This window comes from Anolis carolinensis, chromosome 3 (genome assembly GCF_035594765.1).
Source record: "Anolis carolinensis isolate JA03-04 chromosome 3, rAnoCar3.1.pri, whole genome shotgun sequence".
Lineage (NCBI taxonomy): Eukaryota > Metazoa > Chordata > Lepidosauria > Squamata > Dactyloidae > Anolis > Anolis carolinensis.
Window position 1 is genome coordinate 12,029,540 of NC_085843.1, and position 18,661 is coordinate 12,048,200.

The window sequence follows — 18,661 nt, forward strand, 5'->3', positions numbered from 1 at the left end:
TGAATGTTTCCTTCAGTCTCCAAATCTCCAGCATTGGAATAACCTGAACTTCAGCTAAGCATTTAGTAATGCAGACAGAACTAACAAAAAATAAACATACAGCAAGCAGAAGTTAATTTTTTAGTAGACCAAGGCCAAAGGACAGTTTAGGGGAATACAGATGTTGATCTGATTATTGGATAAGACTGGGTTTTCCAACTTTGGGTGCTCAGGTGACCATCAAGGTAAATCCTAGGAAACCCAAGCAGATTCAGACTGACAGCTATTAGGAAAGGAACCATGCCTGTGCAAATGGAAGGTAATTGATTTTGTACACAAAAATGCTTACTTTGTGAATGTTCTTTTTGCAAGGAAGAAGAAGAAGAAGTCATAACTGACCCCCCCCCACCCACCCACCCAATAATGCAATTGGTGGCCTTTTTTCCCAACATGGTCTGTTCTGAGGCATCTTTTCTTATTGAGGATGAGAAAATCTGCAGTCAACTTCAATATTCTTTTATGGTGGAATCCTGAGGAAGCAAAAGGGACTTCTTGGTTTTAGATGACCCTATGAAAATATCCATTGTGCATCTTCTCTCAGGGAGAGGAGCATGTCTTGTCCTACAGAACCATACATTTATGAGCTCTGAAGTCCATTTTGATAATGGGACCAAATCTAATTTATTTATTTATTTACAACATTTATACCCAGCCCTTCTCACCGAGGGGACTCAGGGCAGCTTACAAAAATTGGCAAAATTTAATACCCAAAATGCAATCATAAAAACAAAACAATATAAACAGATCCATTAATAACATTGTTAAAACACATTATAAAAACCTTTAAAATTTATATATAATTAATTAATTATCTAAGTTGCATTTGACTTAAAATGCACTTTCCAAAAATGGCTCCCAAGGCAGCTTAGTCAGAAATAAATAAATATAAAGCCCTCGAAATTGTGTCCAATCCCTATGTGGGAATAGGTAAGAAGCCTCAGAAATTGATATAGAACTAGGATGAGATAAGAATGGGAATCTGAAAAATGAAATGGCAATGCAACTGAAAGATGTTCACATCCTAAGCGAGCTTCAGTCACCATGCAAAGTCAAACTAGATATGTGAGACTAACTTTCCCCTTTAGAAATATTAGAAATTTTGCAAAAAAAAAGTCATCAAAACATCTCTATTTTGTTTGTCATGTGGATTGATTCATGAACATAGGAACAGTGTTTACTCAATTGCTATTCTGAAGGGTTTTGAGTTTCTACTATGAGATGACTATCTTTGGAAGCTCTCCATTTGTCCCTTCAGGTGTTGTTGGACTGCATGTTCCAAAGCTCCTGGACAGCATCACCAATGGAGAGGAATACTGGGGCTTGCATTGCAATAATATATGGAGGGACATATGACTCCCTACCCTATAGTGCTATTAGTAATTTCCAACCAAAATCTGAATTATATGTGACCTCATCCATCATGTAATCACTACCACACCAACACAGGTGCCTCTGGATACATCTGGCTGAAAGGGAATTTTAGCATCCCCCATTGCTACTGGAAAAAAAGATAACGTTTTAAATGCAACCATCAGCTGTGTTCATGAAACACAAAGCACATATCAGCAATTTCTTTAACTGTGTGACGGTCGGATTATTCATTATTTACGTGTGCAGATGACCCAGTTTTTTCAGGTACCAGAAAACAAGAGATAGTTCCCGCGGGAGGCTTGGTGCAAACAGACTGGTATCAGTAAAACTGATAACAAAGAAAATGAGTCAGTTCTAAACTGAAATGAGATGAGAGAGCAGCCAATTTGTAAGTATTTTCTGCAACAACATCAAAAATACAACAACGGCCAATGCACATCCTCCAATTCACTGATTTCACAAGGATAATTTCTAAACTGGATGATACATTCACATAGTGAGCATTGCCCTGAATTGGCTTCGTTTGCTCTCAGTGATGTTATCATGTAAAGAAAACTGACTGGCCTAAATTAAATTGTGATGTTGTCCTGTTTGTAATGTGATTTCTGCACAGCTGACAATGTTCATGTGAGCCATCAAAGGAAAACCAGTAAATGAGAATAAAAATGGAACATAGGACGAAAGGGATATGAGAAGTAATTGTAGTAAAGAACCCTGAAAAATATTAACATTTTCACACTTGAAGGACTAGAGAGTGTACCAATATTTGGCACTATATGATAATATGACAATCAGTAAGACAACTGATTAATGTGCAGCTATTCTAAAAAAAAAGACTTCTCTTTTTCCATGGAACTCTATATCATAAAATAATATGTGGCTTGGCTTGAATGTGTCTTCATCCATTTTAAATAGACATACAAATCTGCGGAGTTTAGTGTGTTAAATTCAGATTGGTTCAGAAAAACTGTCCTATTTCCCAGTTTCTGTTGTGTGTGTAGGAGGTGGATTGCCCATTTGGAGACCTTTTCACATCCAATTTTAAATTCTGTTACTTTCTTTCTATTGTGTTCACTCTACAGCTTCTACTTAGAAAATAAAATTTATACTTAGCTGAATTCTCTATATTTCTCCTCCCCCGTCTTTGTCCTTTTCTAGTTCTTTGTTGCTTGTCAAAAATATATCTTTCAACTGGTTCATGTCTTTGTCCTTCTTGTTTTTTCTCTTCTTTTCGCTTTTCAATTATTTCTGCAACAATGTTGCCAGCTGATGTTAGCTGAACTGAATTTTTCCAGGAATGGAGCAGAATTTCAAAACTGTGGTGGGTGGACATATAAAAAGTGAAGCAGAGTTGAGCCATGATTTCCCTACCCACCCCAGCATTTTCCTTTGTGTCACAATGGTTCAGCAGCAGCTCCCTCCTCAAACTTCCCCATAGTTTCGTATGAATAAAAGGTTGCAAGCAGGCAAGAAACCAGAAAATACAATGAAAATTGCTAAGAAGTGTAGAATTGCTTCCTTTTCTTTGCATTGTCCTCTTAATTCAATTATCAGAAAAGATTACAACAATTATTTTAATAATAATCCTTAAAAATTATTTGAAAATGATTTTAAAAAATCTTTAATAATATTCTAAAACTTTTAATAATAATCTTAATGGTAGATATAGGTATATACACCCACACTGAGAGATTTAACTGTTTATAAAACAGGAAGCTTTTGTTCCCTTTTTGAGGCAATCTGAAATCCAAAATGGCAGAAAGTTGGACTAGATGGCCATTGTGATCTCTTCCAAATCTGATTTTATGAAAAGACTCCATAGACCAAAGCTTTATGACACCTGCCACTTCCATCTTTGAGGAAAGAAGGGCTAGTTACACATTCAACCCCATGAGGTTTTTCTAAAGTGGCCGTCAGTCCGGCACACTCTGAAATCTGATGGAAGAAAGCGAAAGGCAGAGGACTCTTGAGTTCTCCTGTTGAACTTACAGAAATCTCTGTAAAAAGCAGGTTAAGGAAAGCAAGGGAGGGAAAAGTCCTTGAGAAAAACACAAGGAGGGTCTGGATGTGTAACTAGTCCCCTTTCCCTGATCTCTTACTCACTATGATTATGCAAATACAGGTATTCCAAACATATTTCAGACAAAGGATACTACTCAATCTGTGTGTTTGTCTAATTTAAATTAGGAATTAGTAACATGATGTCCAGGAGCCACATAATCTCAAAAGCTTTCTGTGGCCCTCGACTCTTCTAACTTCCTTACACTACCCCTCTTCTGGCCAAAAAAAAGGAACTGCTCTTCTCAAAAATGACCAGGAATTGTAATCTATTTTAAAACTGTTTTTCAGGCCCTTCTCACACATTGTTTAAAATCCAAACATACTTATATTTCAGAAAAAGTAAAGAGCACCCATCTGACCTTTGGGGGGTGGGATCTGTAAGAACTCATGCAGCCCCTGTTGTATATTTTTTTAAAATTAAATCTATATCTATCAGGGAAGTTGCAGCTGTGGGTCCATCCATCTTGCCTCTGTCCCCATCCCAGAGGGTCATGCAATCCTTCTTAGGCAATCCCTAGGATGATGGTCCTCCGTTTCTTGGAAGACGCCTGTGCGTGATTTTTTTAAATGTTTGGAGGTCGGTGCACGGCTGGTCAACACACAGTCTTCACAGATTGAGTTCCCAGCAGTGGTGTGATTAACACAACGAGAGTGGCTTCTCAGTCTGTTGCAGCCTTCTTCCGCCTTCACAGCCGTTGTAACATGTACCATGTTATCCTCCACCTGCTCCACCGTTAAGGTCTTTGGATCTTCGGATTGTTCTTGGTCTGGATCCTCCCCTGTGGCCACTCCTGGGAGTGTGTGACTCCCGTGGTTGTGCCCACACGTTCATTGAAACACGCAAGCCCCCTCACCACGTCAAGGTGACAATCCATCGAGGGGGCATGCACTCTACACACTTTCTGGCATACACAGGAGACCCCAGACAATCAGATTGAACCAAGACAAACTTGAGAGAAAACTTCTTCCCTTAGGTCTGCCTGCTTAGTATAAATTTAGGCATCTCAGCTCTCTCAAAATGTCTTTGAAATGTTTCACCTTCCCACCTTCTGTTCCCTTGATATTTTCAGCTGTAACCTTATGTCACAACTTGGGGTAGGTTGGTATGGACCATGGATTTGGTTTTGTCTATCTCTACCTCTTGGGAAATGTTTCTGATTGTTTTTTCATGAGGGCAAGCTGGCATAGGGAACCCAGAGTGTCGTTGAACAGGACCCTGTGCTATGCACCCAATCAGCTTGTGCCAGCCTTGGCTGTCATGATTCCAGATCCCATCCAGAGCATCTACTCCCAGTAGGTTGGACCAGCAGGCTGTGATCCAGGACCCATGTGATTCTGCAAACCCCATTTTATTTATTTATTTACCATATTTATATCTTGCCCTTTTCTACCCCAAGAGGGACTCAAGGCGGCTAACAGACGACACTTGATTAGGTGTAACCAATTGGTATGTAGCTTATATTTTGTGTCCTGGTTGGGGGGGGGGGGGGGGGGGTCGCCTTGCACATGAAAGTGTATTTAAGACAATACCATACAATAATCTCTTCTTTCCATACAATTATCATAATTTTTCACCGCCTCTCTCTTTCTCCCTAACACCCCCTTTCCCAATTAAAAAAGACATAAATTCTATCTCTGTCAATCATCATACATATACATTGTCTTCCAAATAATTGTATAGTGTATGTATGTTAATCATAACCTTCAATGCACATGTTTCTAAAAGCTCTCTTGAAGCGGCAGAGGTTTAAATCTGGGATTGCCTAGATTAATATAAGTAATAGATGACTTCCAAACAGTTTCAAAATATATTTTCTTTTATGTCCCATCTTGCTAGTCTTACTGTTTTAATTTTTTTTCAAGAACTATGGACCATATCCTATTTTGCCATTTTTATATTGAAAGATTTCCTAATGTTTTTCATGCTTTAGTTATTTCTAATGGTTCAATGCTTAACATAGAGACCATAAGATCCTTCTTTGGCAAGCTTCCATTTTCATTTTCATGTGTGGTAATTAACAATACTGTCCCTCTGAAATGAACCTTCCTGCCCAACGTTTGACTTATCCATTCTAACACATCCTCCCAGAATTTACTGCCTATTGCAGTGGGCCACTCCATCTTAAATACAACACAATGCTAGCAGAATAAAAATTGTCAATGTATAAGAAGCTTTGTAACACAAACTGCACTGGACATAACTCCTGTGCTTTCTGTGAAATCACACAACTGTTAGTAAAAAGCCCTTACCTAGTATGACATCCTGGTTCAAATCCCGGGAGCGGAATGAGCACCTGCTGTTAGCCCCAGTTTCTGCCAACCTAGCAGTTCGAAAACATGCAAATGTGAGTAGATAAATAGGTACCGCTCCGGCGGGAAGGTAACGGCGCTCCATGCAGTCATGCCGGCCACATGACCTTGGAGATGTCTATGGACAACGCTGGCTCTTTGGCTTAGAAATGGAGATGAGCACCAACCCCCAGAGTCGGTCATGACTGGACCTAACGTCAGGGGAAACCTTTACCTTTACCTAGTATGACATCATATATGTAAGACCTTCATTCCATGATATTGGACAACACCTTTGCCCTATGTCTGAAACCTCTGTGTAGCAGAATGACAAACTGTATGTAGACACTACACATGTGTGCAGAATTCATTTCTACTGCTTCTACCATTTATTTCTTGTCTTCTCTTTCTCTGGGAGCACAAAATAGGAAGCCCCCTCCCTGCATGAAAACATGCTCAAAACAAAAGCAGGCTTTAGTTTGCAGACGAACTTGCCTCCTTGGAAAGAGAGTGTATGTGTGGCGGGGCGTGCAGGCAGGCCCAGAGCATGCCTGCAGCTGAGCACCTCTTACTGTCATGTAAAAGGTGCTCGTTTGCAGGCGTGTGTGCTTTCTGGACCTGCCGCCTGCCACACACTCTCTTTCCAAGGAGAGTGCATGTATGACGTGGTGTGGCGGCAAGCCCAGAAAGTGTGCACATCTACTAGTGCCTGCAGCTGAGCACCTAGAGTAGAAACCACGGGTGCCAGGTAAGAAGTATCGAAGCCTCCTCAAAGCATGCAGGAAAGGGGAGCCAGTGGGTGCCCTAAACCAAAAACAAATATGTACCCTCCCGATTTTGGGAGACTCCCAATAAATGGATCGGAGTCCCAAACAAAAGCTGGGTCATGAAACGGGGCCAGGTTTCCCACAAAAGCACAAGCCTAGTAGGCACGTCATTCCATTATATTCCAAGGCAGTTGGGGATATTCAACTTGAGAACCTCCACTTTCTGTTCTAGAAATTTCTGGGCAACTTGCACTCCTGATTCTTGAAAGGATAGTTCTGTGCTACTGCTGAGTTACTGAACAGGATGAAAAACAAAGCAACCATTTCCAAAATGCATGTGGACAATGCAGGCCTAGAGCATCTTCCTAAGATTCTCATAGAGAAAATCTTCTTGGCTTTTATGTATCTTCTCAGTTGCAATCCCTCTCTCCATATGTCACATTTTGCATTGGAAAGTGTAGCAAAGGCAGAGAAGAGGGAAAATGTGTAAAATATCTGATGGTGTTTGGAAAGCTCCCCTAGGCTATTTCAGAAAGATTTAAACTGCTTCAAATATAGTAGGGTAGTCTCTGCATATTTCTGCCCCGGACTCATTTCTCTTAGCTCCATATTCAGTTGTGCTTTCACCATCTCCAGCTGCTTAATTTTATTCTGCTTCTGGCAGCCTGTTCATTGTCCACATCACCATTACTGAAACATTCCTCTATTTTTTTTATATGCCACCTTTCTTCATGCTTTTGTCCAAGCATGAGGCATCATATGGGCATAATTGAGTATAACAATAAAAAACATAAAGCAGATGAAGTATCCTTTATCCAAAAATGCTTGGAATCAGATGCCTTTTAGATTATGGATTTATTCCAATTCTGGGATATTTTCATATCCATAATGAGACATCTTGATGATGACAACCCAAGTCTAAATGTTATTGAACCATGGCTACACCCCCCCCCCCCCCAATTTATAGTTCATCAAGGACACACAAATAAATATATGATTTCCGCCCTTTAAAAAAAAAAAAAAACCTTTTCTGGAGGTCTGAAGTTGTGCAAGTTTAAGGCAGAATCAACCCAGCAGCAAATACACCCCCATAAACTATATTGTATCTAACCCTTTAATAAATTGCATCTACTTTAAGATTTTGTGTAACTTGTATCTTTCAACTATGTACTGTATCTATTTCTTATATATGATAAATATATATAAACTGCTTCAAAGAAATGTATCAAAATGTAACATAGAGACAACTCCCCGCCCCTCGGTCACCCTTTTCAGATAATCTCCTGGGAATAAAAATAGTTTGGCAAATTCCTCTGGTTATTTCTCAAGCCAAATCATTGTGTGTATGCAAAGATAGGTGACTTCCTTTGCCAGTAAGATAACCCCAAAATGCTGGTACAATTCACATGAACCTGAGAATCTGCTGTTTAGAGCATGTGTATTCGTTAACTCTTTTATTAACAGTGAAGTCCTTGATTACCCATGATCAGCACCTTTGTGTCCCTTGAGCCTTGCACCTTTATTCCGTAAGATCCATATCTTTGTTTGGCATGGAACTGGACTTTAGAGCTAATCAAAAGTTCATCAATATATCTTTACCATTTGTTTTCCCAGACTGTGCCCTCCCAGCGGGAGGTCTCTGCAGCTGATTGATCCTTCACTCTGACCAATCCCTGGCTGCCATTCTCCTTCCCAGCCAATCCCAGCACAGATTCTAGCTTGGCTTTTTTTCCCAGCAAATCAGGGGAGGGAGCGGGAAATCCAAATAGCTGTCAGAACTGTATAAGATATATTGTATTTCTATGTATTGCAGGGCTGTGTTTGGCTCAATCAACATCAAGATTGAATTTCCACATCCTAAATGGTGCTCTGGAAGGTGATCAGCCAGCCAAATTCACATATCTTTCTGGCTGTAAAATAAGCACCATTGACTACATAGCCATCTCAAGGGACCTCCTTCCGTATGTCAAAACCTTGGAAGTATAAATAAATATGTAAATAAAGTTAAGCCCAAGTTTGACAGTGATCATTTTCCTGTCCTGCTGCACCTAAACTCTTTTACTCAAAATACCCACATAGTGGAATGCTTCCAACCCTCCAGGCTTAACTTAGTTGCAGAAACTTGGTTTAAACACTGTTGTTATTCAAGTTATTTCTGAATAACTGTTTATTTTAACTTCTGGTTTATTTATTTATTTATTTATTTCCAGGATCTATACCCCAGCCTTCTCACCTGAAGGGACTGGTTGTATGTTGTATGTCTGTGTTAAATGTTTTGATGCGGCTGATCAATAAAACGTGTTGTTGTTGTATTTCTATGTATGTTTATGCTTTTATATTTTGCTGTACTTGCATCCTTTTTGGCCAAATTATAATAAACCTCTGTGGCTTGTCTTTAACCCGGTGAGTTGCTTTCTCTGTCCTGGCCTATCTGGTTTATCCTACGCTCTCCAGGCACAGACTCTCTAGCTAAATCACTACATAAGCACAAAATTCATTTCTGTTACATTGACTTCTTATACACGTAGCATGAAAGCCATTTTATACACAGCATTTTAATATTTTGTTATGAAACAAAGTTAGTATACATTTAATCATCAAAAAGCAAAGGCATCATTATCTCAGTCACTAATCAGCTCCAGCTCCACGTGAGGACATGAGAAAAGCCTCCCACAAAGATGGTAAAACATCAAAACATCCGTGGACCCCCTGGGCAACATCCTTGCAGATAGCCAATTCTGTCACACTAGAAGTGACTTGCAGCTTCTCAAGTCATGTCTGACACAGAAAAAACGTCACCAATGTGGACAATTTTAGATTTTGGAGAATTTCGAGTTTTGGGTTTCTAGATGCTCAAACTATGTCAGAAATCAAAAACAATAAACATTGCTAACCATATAGTAAATACATAAAAATATAAATTTATACTACTTTGTGTAATGCCATAGATATTAATGAAACAGGGAAGAGAGACATTTCTATGAAGTAAATAAAAATAATCTTCATAAAAGACCAAAGTGATCTTCATTCCAAGAAGGCAACATGGGTTCTCCACCATTAAACTAAAAAATGTTACCGGTAACCACAAGCACTTAACTGTGTTAGCTTTCTTGTTGGTTTTCAGAAGAACTTTCTCTACGTCCCTTCCATCTCTCTCACTCAAAGAGGTAAATAACCCTTCAAATCCACATAATGTTCATAGTGTTGATACCATTCAGAGTCTGTCTACCCAGCAATGCTTCCATCACTGTCTTCAGGGCACCAATGGTCTTTGGGTGCCTCTAGAATGAGACATGGAGTCAATGCCATCACCAAGCAACATTTCCAACACCTTTTTTCAAAACTACAAGGTTTGGTCTTGAAACAATTTTACACCAGCAGTTCTCACATCCTGATCTCCTGGCTTTTGGATTTCAACCCCCAGAAGCCTCAGTAACCTTGATCAATGATAAGGAATTCTAGGAGTTGAAATCACAAACACCTGAAGGACCAGAGTTTGGGAATCCTTCCATTCCACCCATGTGACAACGCAGATATTAAGAATTCTCCAACATAAACATGCTCTCCAAACACAATCAACATTGTAGAAAGCTCCACAATGGGAACATAAAATTGGACAGGAAATTTCTAATTATCCTGCCTTAAGACAACTCCAACTTAATGAGTGAACATGCATTTTTATAATTGGCACAAGTAATTTCATTGCTTGTCATTTCACAGTGCAAGAATGCACAACCGTACAGCTGCTTCACAATTGACTCACAGGGTAGTGCCTATCTGATGTGTTTCCTCTAACTTAGCTCATGTTGATAAACAAATAAGGTGTATACTCTAGTCCTGTTTAGATATGACATCTAAACAAAATAGGGAAACATAAAATATCCTGATGTACATTTCTTAACATGTTCTGAAGAGTTCTCCTACACACATTAGATTAAATGGAAGCAGAATTAGCTGCTGGATTGAGAAGTTCGATCACAAACCCTCCAGTTTGGAAGACATAACCCTATTTACTTTCCAGTCATTCTACTGGAAATTTGTCTTTAACATGTCCCAGGTTCTGCCTCTTCCTCCAATTTCTGCCCATGTTCAGTTTACTTGCATTGCTGCATACCGAGCTCCAAATCTAAAAGTGGTTTGCACTCAATGAATTTAGCTGAAAAAGAGGAGATGAGAAATTAAGAATCTTGCCCTTCCTAGTAGTAGTAGTGTCAAGCAAAAAGAAACTGTTGCAACACCTCATGATTTGTATGTTGTTTATCATCAGGGTTTTTTTTTCCTACTCTGATGGTATTTTGATATTACACAATCACATGTGTATCAGTTTTCATCTGTAAAATGTTGGAGGGTATGTGATCAAACTGCTGAACATGAATTGTACCATGCTTCAGTGACTGATTCCATCAATCAAGGTCAAGGACTGAAGACCACGAGTCCCATCCATGGAGAGACAAGGTCTACTTGAATAGCCCTGAGCTTCATATTCTTGTTTACCTCATTTGTTTGGGCTTAACTCCAAACATTATTCTGGACCAGCCTTAACATTGTAGTAGGGATAAAACTTCAGTCTCAGGAAGCAAAAGGGAATGCTGGTCTCCTAGCTATACGATATATAGTGGCAAAATCTAACATCAGGACTGCACCATTTTCATGTAGCGATTTCAGAGTTTAAAGCCTTTTCCAAAAACAACTCATAGTTCATGATTTGATTTTTAAATTACCCTTTTAACATTGCTCATCCTGTTGAAAAACAAGTTTCTGTTAATGTATTTTCAATGTGTTTTTAATATGTGCTTTGATAATATACAAAATGTTCCAAATCTCCCAAAATGACATTTGTTTTCTGGGAACGATAACTAAATGCATGTTACACTTAAGAAAATCAAGCAATGGCAATACTGACTTTTTTCCATAACATTGCTATGCCTGTATTAATTCAGAAAGTAATATCTTACAGGTGCTATTATTTGTAATATGCTATCCTGGTTGTACATGTTAAACCAAATACAATTCAACAACATTTAACTCCATTTAACAAGCAGCAATTACTTGTTGGTTTGGGAGATCACAAATCCCATTGCTTTCTTTAGCACATTTATTCAACATCTTTTAAAGCTAATAATCATTTACAAGTAGAGGGAGAAGAATTCAGCACTTTTTATTCAACTCAAATACAACTAAAAACTGTCAGTTTCCTTTAACAAAACCTATTAAATTGGAGAAAACACAATACTAAGAAAGTCTTCTAGTTCAAGTTTTAAACGTTTTCATATAATTTCTCTCTCAAAAACAAATATGGAAACTATCCAGCAAAAATGAAGAAGAATTCAACCAAGCAGGACTTACCAGGCTGTCTTTTAAAGGTCCACCCACATAGTATTCAATTCATTGAAGCCTGTGGAAAGAAAGAAGAAAAGCAAATCTTAGTCACCAGATCCTGACTGATCCTTCAATCTAAGTAAGGTGGGCTTTGGTTAGTTCTTCAAAGGGAGACCACCAACTAATACCAGAGACTGTAGGTTATATTTCAAAGAGTAAGAACTGACAAGACTGTCTCCTTGCCTAAGAAAACCTTATGATAGTCATGGGGACACCGTAAGTCAAAAGGCAGTTTAAAGTCATATAAACAAACACACATTTAATAGATATCTCAAATGAAATATCTTAATAGCTAAGTGAGCTTCTTGACCAAGCTTAGTGAGATGTCTCACTGAATCTAGTGATGAGCCATTATGGACATGGAAATATCCAGGAATAAATGTGCAGATGTTATCAAAAACCCTCATAGTTTCTGGAAAAGTTCCTAAGGAGTTGCCATTAATATATTTCATAATTCATGTTGAGTCCACCTTTTGGGAGTTGGGGGTGGGTCCATTTTTAAATAACAATCAGAGAAAGCCAATTGAAAACCTCTGAAGAAATCTTGTGAAGATACTTACCTTGTTGTCCGAGTATGATGGTTTTCCAAGTGTAGTGTCTTGGCAGTGGGTACGTAGGTGACTGTGGAGCCCTATTCTTGACCCACACGTTCTTCCACAGTGAGGGCATCTGTTTCCAGGTGGAAGGAGGTCCCAGTCAGAGTTAGCTTACTCTTGGCACGTTTCTCCCTTTCACCCTCCATTTGTGCCTCTTAAAATTGCACAGCACTGCTGGTAACAGCTGACTTCCAGTTAGAGCACCCAATGGTCAGGGCTTCCCAGTTCTCAGTGTCTATGCCACAGTTTTTAAGATTAGCTTTGAGCCCATCTTTAAGTATCTTTTACTGTCCTCCAACATTCCGTTTTCCATTCTTGAGTTGGGAGTGTAGCAATTGCTTTGGAAGATGGTGATTGGGCATTCAGACAACGTGGCCAGTCCAGCGGAGTTGATGGCATAGAAGCATCGCTTCAATGCTGGTGGTCTTTGCTTCTTCCAGCACGCTGACATTTGTCTGGCTGTCTTTCCAAGAGATTTGCAGGATTTTTTGGAGGCAATGCTGATGGAATCATTCCAGGAGTTGAGTGTGATGTCTGTAGACAGTCCACATTTCGCAGGTGTATAGCAAGGTTGGGAGGACAATAGTTTTATAAACAAGCACCTTGATATCCCTATGGATGTCCCGATCCTCAAACACTCTTGCTTCATTCGGAGAAATTCTGCACTTGCAGAGCTCAGACGATGTTGTATTTTTGTTAATGTGGGATTTGTGTATTGGTAGTGTTTAAATGAAATTTATGTCTGGCATGTATTGCATACTGATTGCATCATCCAGAGTATGCTATAGTCTGTAAAGAGTTAATGACTGAGAAGCTGTGTTGACCTTGATGTGTGACTGGAACCTGGGGAGTGTCCAGACACAAGTATGTTTGTACATTACTGACTGCATCAGTTGAGATCTTGGTCTGTTCTGAGTTGTGTCTGCCTAGAGTGAAAGCCAAGTCCTGTATTCGTCTGCAAGTCTGTTTGTCTTGTATAGTAAAACTTTGTATATATTTTTAACGTCGTCTCTGACGTCTCTTCATTCTGCGCTCCATTGACAACATACAACTGCTGCTACGCTGCGAATTATTCTGACAATTTCAATATCAATGCTGACTTTTGAGGAGAGGTGGCTGCCAAGGCAGTCAACATTTTTTAATGTTCTACCATTAGTCTGCATTTCTGGAATTGCAGAGGGATTGGCTGGTGCCTGTTGGAAGAGCACTTTGGCTTTTTCAATGTTCAATGAGAGGCAGAGCTTCTCATGTGCTTCTGTGAAGGTGTTTAGAGTGGCTTGTAGGTCTTCTTCTGAATGTTCACAGATAACATTATCTTTGGCATATTGGAGTTCTATAACAGATGTTGTGACCTTGGTTTTGGCTTTCAATCTGCTGAGGTTAAATATTTTGCCATCTGTCCGATAGGATCACTCTAAGTCAGAGCTGATGTGAAGGCTCATAACAAAAAGAAGCCTAAGCCTGAGGTTTTTCCCTGGCATTGAAGTAACTCAACACATTGAATTAATTCAGCTCATGTACTCTAAAAGAGTATGGTCAAAAAACAAGAGTAGAGCTCCACTTAAGTAACTAAAAACTAAATATTCCAGTTGTATAATGATCAAAAGGGAATCAGTGTGGTGCAGTCTTTGAGTATTGGAATATGACTTGAGAGACCAAGGTTCAAATCCCTGCTCAGCCATGAAACCCATTGAATGAGCTTGGACTAGTTACACTCTCTCTGCCTCAAAGCAAGGCAATGGCAAACCTCTTATAAACAAATTTTGCCAAGGAATCCCTGTGATAGGCCTTATGGTCACTCTGTGTTGGAAAGGAGTTAAAGGCACACAACAAGTAATGACTAAAGAAACTATGACAGAATGTGTGAAGGAACTTACACAAGGACACTAATAAGACTTTAACCAAGTTCTTTTAAAAATATCTCATTATAGTAATCAATCCTTTATATTTATTTCATGTCCAAGACCCATCCACAGTACCCCACCTTAACACACTAATGATAGTATTTGCAACATTGCCTGTGGTTGCTTATTCAAATACACTAGAGTATCTGTTCCTTTGAAATACAAGAAAAGAATAATATATTGGTTTAAAAAAAACACAAGCCTATTATTTCTGAATGTAAGGTACTACAAGAGAAAGAGAGAATATGAAGTGTTTTTATAGATGCGGTTTAAGCAGTAAGAACATTATAGCTATATTAAAGAGGAGGGGGAAGAGAACCTGGCACTGCGTGGAATTTAATCCTAGCTGTGTTTTACCTTAATACCACTCCACATGGCAGTTCTGTCTTCTGTGCAGGGAGGCTTAAATACCTTTAGGTAAGGTGGGGAGGGGGGGAGGAGGAGAGAAATTCCACTTCCAGCTACTTTAGAAGCACATAATGACAGGCAATATCCTGATCCGCATTAGTCATTTGCAAACATGGCTAAGCCCAATGGGATTTCATGCTATTTAGATTGGTTTTCTTGGAGAGGGGCAGCAAGCAATTGTTTCTTGTTATATTTAAGGAAAGTTTTAGAGAAGTATTCCCAAGCAGGTCCACAGAGAATCGGTGTCTGGCCCTCTGCAACCACTTAAATCAATGTGATACTGTGCCATTCTCCCATGTAGGTTCTGATAACACTATGTAACAAATTTTTTCCTGGGTTATAAATGTCATTTCCTTATTTGGTTCTATTATAAAACATGGAAAAGTTTATTAAACTGTACAAAATTTGTTTATGTGGGACATCCCACAGTACATTGGCTTTACAAATTGCAGTATAGTTAGCTTGCGAATATTTTTTAAAACTTTTTATTTCAAATTATAGGAAGTACTAGTGCTTGTGTTCTAAAAATTCAGTAAAAAGGGTAAAAAAATAATGTTTGATGTGACAAACATATGCATATATGTTACGGGTTTGTTGAAAAACAAACTGCGTGCAATCCTGTCCAGACTTATCCAGCCCTTTGTTGTATCCACAATGAGCAAAAGAAAACAAGCCAGGAAAATGGAAGAAAAACAAAAATTTACTCTTAAGTAGCAGAGTCAAAAAACCAATAAAACTTCCAGCAACAAAACTCACATAACGTTCCTTGCATTAAACTCATGCATCTTCATAGTAGGCAAGTATTCAGTAAGTCCCCAAAAGACATTACAAACATTTCCCAGATATACCCCATTCAGAGAGTGGCTCAAGCCTGTTAGCCCTGATTGTTCCAATTACTCAGCCATGAGTTGTAATTGACCAGGTGTTTTTCTCTTAACACACACATACACAAGTAGTGATCCCACAGAAACTTAGTCACATACATGCATATACAGTAATAATATATTATGTGTGGTATGAATGGAAGATGAATGCATGTGAGCTAGTAATTTTAGAGACACCAGTCTGTAGATTAAGGTCTACAAACCATTAACTACCTGTTTGCTGAACTGTAATTAAAACCTGTTAATGAGACCTGAAATAGTTGACCTGCCTGCAAACTGTGATAAGAACTGTGACAATGATAAGAGAAATGTTTACATCAAGTTAAGGAAATGTTTACAACTGTTAAGAAGGAAGTCAACACAGAGCTGCTTGTGTTTGCTAACACCAATCAAGAAGAATCATAGCATCATCATAGAATGATAGAGTTGGAAGAGACAGCACAGGCCATCCAGTCCAACCCCCTAATCAACATCTGGAGTTAGGATATTCCAGAATAGAAGATGTCTATCATTCATTTACAACTTTGGGACAACATCAACAAAGTATTGCTATATAAGTAACTTTATGACAATCCAGAAAGTGTGACAGACAGAGACGCTGTTCACCTGCTATTCTCTGCTCCATTGGGAAGGAGAGAGATAGTAAGTATATGTGTCAGATCTGCTATGGGAAAGTGGGAGTCTTGTCACTTTTGGGGCTCCGTTTCTCAAGGGAAAAGGAAGGAGTGCATTTTGGTGTCATGTTCTTTTTGGGGTTTTGGCATTTTGGCATTTTGGAACTATGTGTTGGCAGGCTGCAGTGGAAGCTGGGTCTGGCCTAAGCATGTGCTTCTCCAAGGAGGGAGAAAGGATATGGTAATATTTGAATATATGCATGAAGATGGATACATGTACATGTGTGTGAATGCTGAGTAAAAGTGTAACCACCCCTTTTTTGTTTGTTAGCCAATATAGTAGGTTGCTTGTGAGTTCAACGTAGTTGCATAGAATCTGTATGTCTAATGTTCTTTGTTGTTCTGTAAAAGTTCTGATACACCTCTCAGACTGAAATTGCAGTAAAAAGAACCTATGCTCTAAAGTTATTGAAAAGTTATTCATAACATTTTAGTGTCAGAAATGGAATATTCTGTTCAGTTTGAGCAGGATATTTTAACCTTTTTTTAAAAAAAAGTATTCATGACAAATTGGTGTGGTTGGATATTCTTTTCGCTGAGAGAGAATAACAAATTGGAGTAGGATTATTCTTTTTCAGTGTGAGAAGAGTAACAGAACTGGAGTAGTAAGAAGGATTTTATTGTTGTAACTTGGAGAAATAAAGTGTTTAGATCATTTGCAGAGGATGAGGGAACAAGGGAAAGTCCCAATTCTCTGAAAAGTAAATGTGCTGGAGTGGTTTAAATGGGATTAGAATCCCCATAATCCCCATATGGAGGGGGAGGAAGGTCCTTAGTGTAGAAGCTTGGTTGTTTTGTTTTTAGTCACGGAAGGGCTAAAGATGTTATGGAAAGTTAGGGGAAAATCTTTCCAATGATGGAAGATAGCATTTTAATTTGGAGTTGTTTTTACAGTATATATAATATTATCCGATTTCATTTCAAATGCATCAGGAAATACACTACTGTAATAAGACAATCCCTGCCCTTCTTTTCCTTCTCTTTCTGTAACTCATGGGCTGAGGTCCTTAGGGTGCACTTGCATTTTAGAATTAATGCAGTTTGACACCACTTTCAACTGACATGGCTTAATGCAATAGAATCCTGGGAGTTTTACAATGCAGTTGTATGCTAGGACATGTGTTCAAGTCCTCACTCAGTCATGGAGACCTGTTGGGTGGTCACATTCTCTTAGCATCAGAGGAAGGCAAAGGCAATCCCAGAACAAATCTTGCCAAGAAAACTCGATCATAGTCCACGTTAGGATCACTGTATTTGAAGTCATACCACTAGCACTTTTTTATCTGTGGTAATAGTCATGTATCTCGGGAGCTCTAAATGCATGCCAGAGTTGTGTGTCCTCCACAACAAGTTGTTAATTTTGTTTTCTTTTCACTGAATCCATTATCAGAGCAAATCATTGGGTGACCTTTTTTACAATATTTTTTTTTAAGTTGCAGCAATTCAATAAAACTTACATTAGCTGGCGTTTCAGGAACATTAGTCTAATGTGCTTTAAAAGATCACCTTCTCAGAGTGCTATAATAAGTTTGTGTGAAAAGCAGAAAGCATGTAATATGTAATAAAATCTGGCCTTTAATGAACCATCATGGCAAAGAGACCGGTGGTATCACTTTGCAGAAAATGTCCTTTTAATTAATGAACATAGGAGCCGGTTTAACTTACGTCAGACAATAGCCCTCTTCAGGGCTCCTAACTGCATGAAGGTGTCTACGTACACTCAAACAAACACAGCTAGAAGCCCCCAGTAGATCCTCCCCTTCAATACTGCTAATTCTACACTGTAGAATTAATGCAGTTTGGCACTGCTTTAATTCCCATGACTCAATGCTATCAAGAGAGTTGTTGTTTAATGAGCCACTTCAACTCCCCTATATATACTACTAGCTTGGGGACCCGGTGGTGCCCAGGTCTTTTGAGAAAGGCACTGTTTGTCTTTGAATGTTAGGTATTCTCAGTTTGGAGTGGGTGAACTACAATTCCCAGAATTGTGGGTCAATCCTCCCCAAACCTGCCAACATTCAAAGTTGCCAATTTTGGTTCTATGTACCAAGTTTGGTCGAGATCTGTCGTTGGCTGGGTTCAGTGCTCTTTAGATGCAGGTGAACTACAACTCCCAGATTCAAGGCCCATTCCCACAAACCCCTGCAGTATGTTCAGTTGGTCACTAGGCTTCTCTGTACAAAGTTTGGTCCTGGTCCATTGTCAGTTGGGGTCACTGTTTCTCTGGATGCAGGTGAACTATAACTCCCTTTCCCCCAAACTTGTCCAATATGTTCTGTTGGTTAT

At 39.0% G+C, this 18,661-nt stretch overlaps 1 protein-coding gene across 2 annotated transcripts in view; it reads right to left on the reverse strand.

The window, feature by feature from the left end:
- tenm4 (teneurin transmembrane protein 4) overlaps positions 1-18,661 on the reverse strand; it is a 1,874,213-nt gene that overhangs the window by 1,680,327 nt on the left and 175,225 nt on the right. For both annotated transcript variants that reach the window (XM_062977060.1, XM_062977059.1), the window contains exon 2: positions 11,874-11,922. The gene's annotated coding sequence lies outside the window, so the exon portion shown is untranslated. The remainder of the gene's footprint in view (positions 1-11,873; positions 11,923-18,661) is intronic.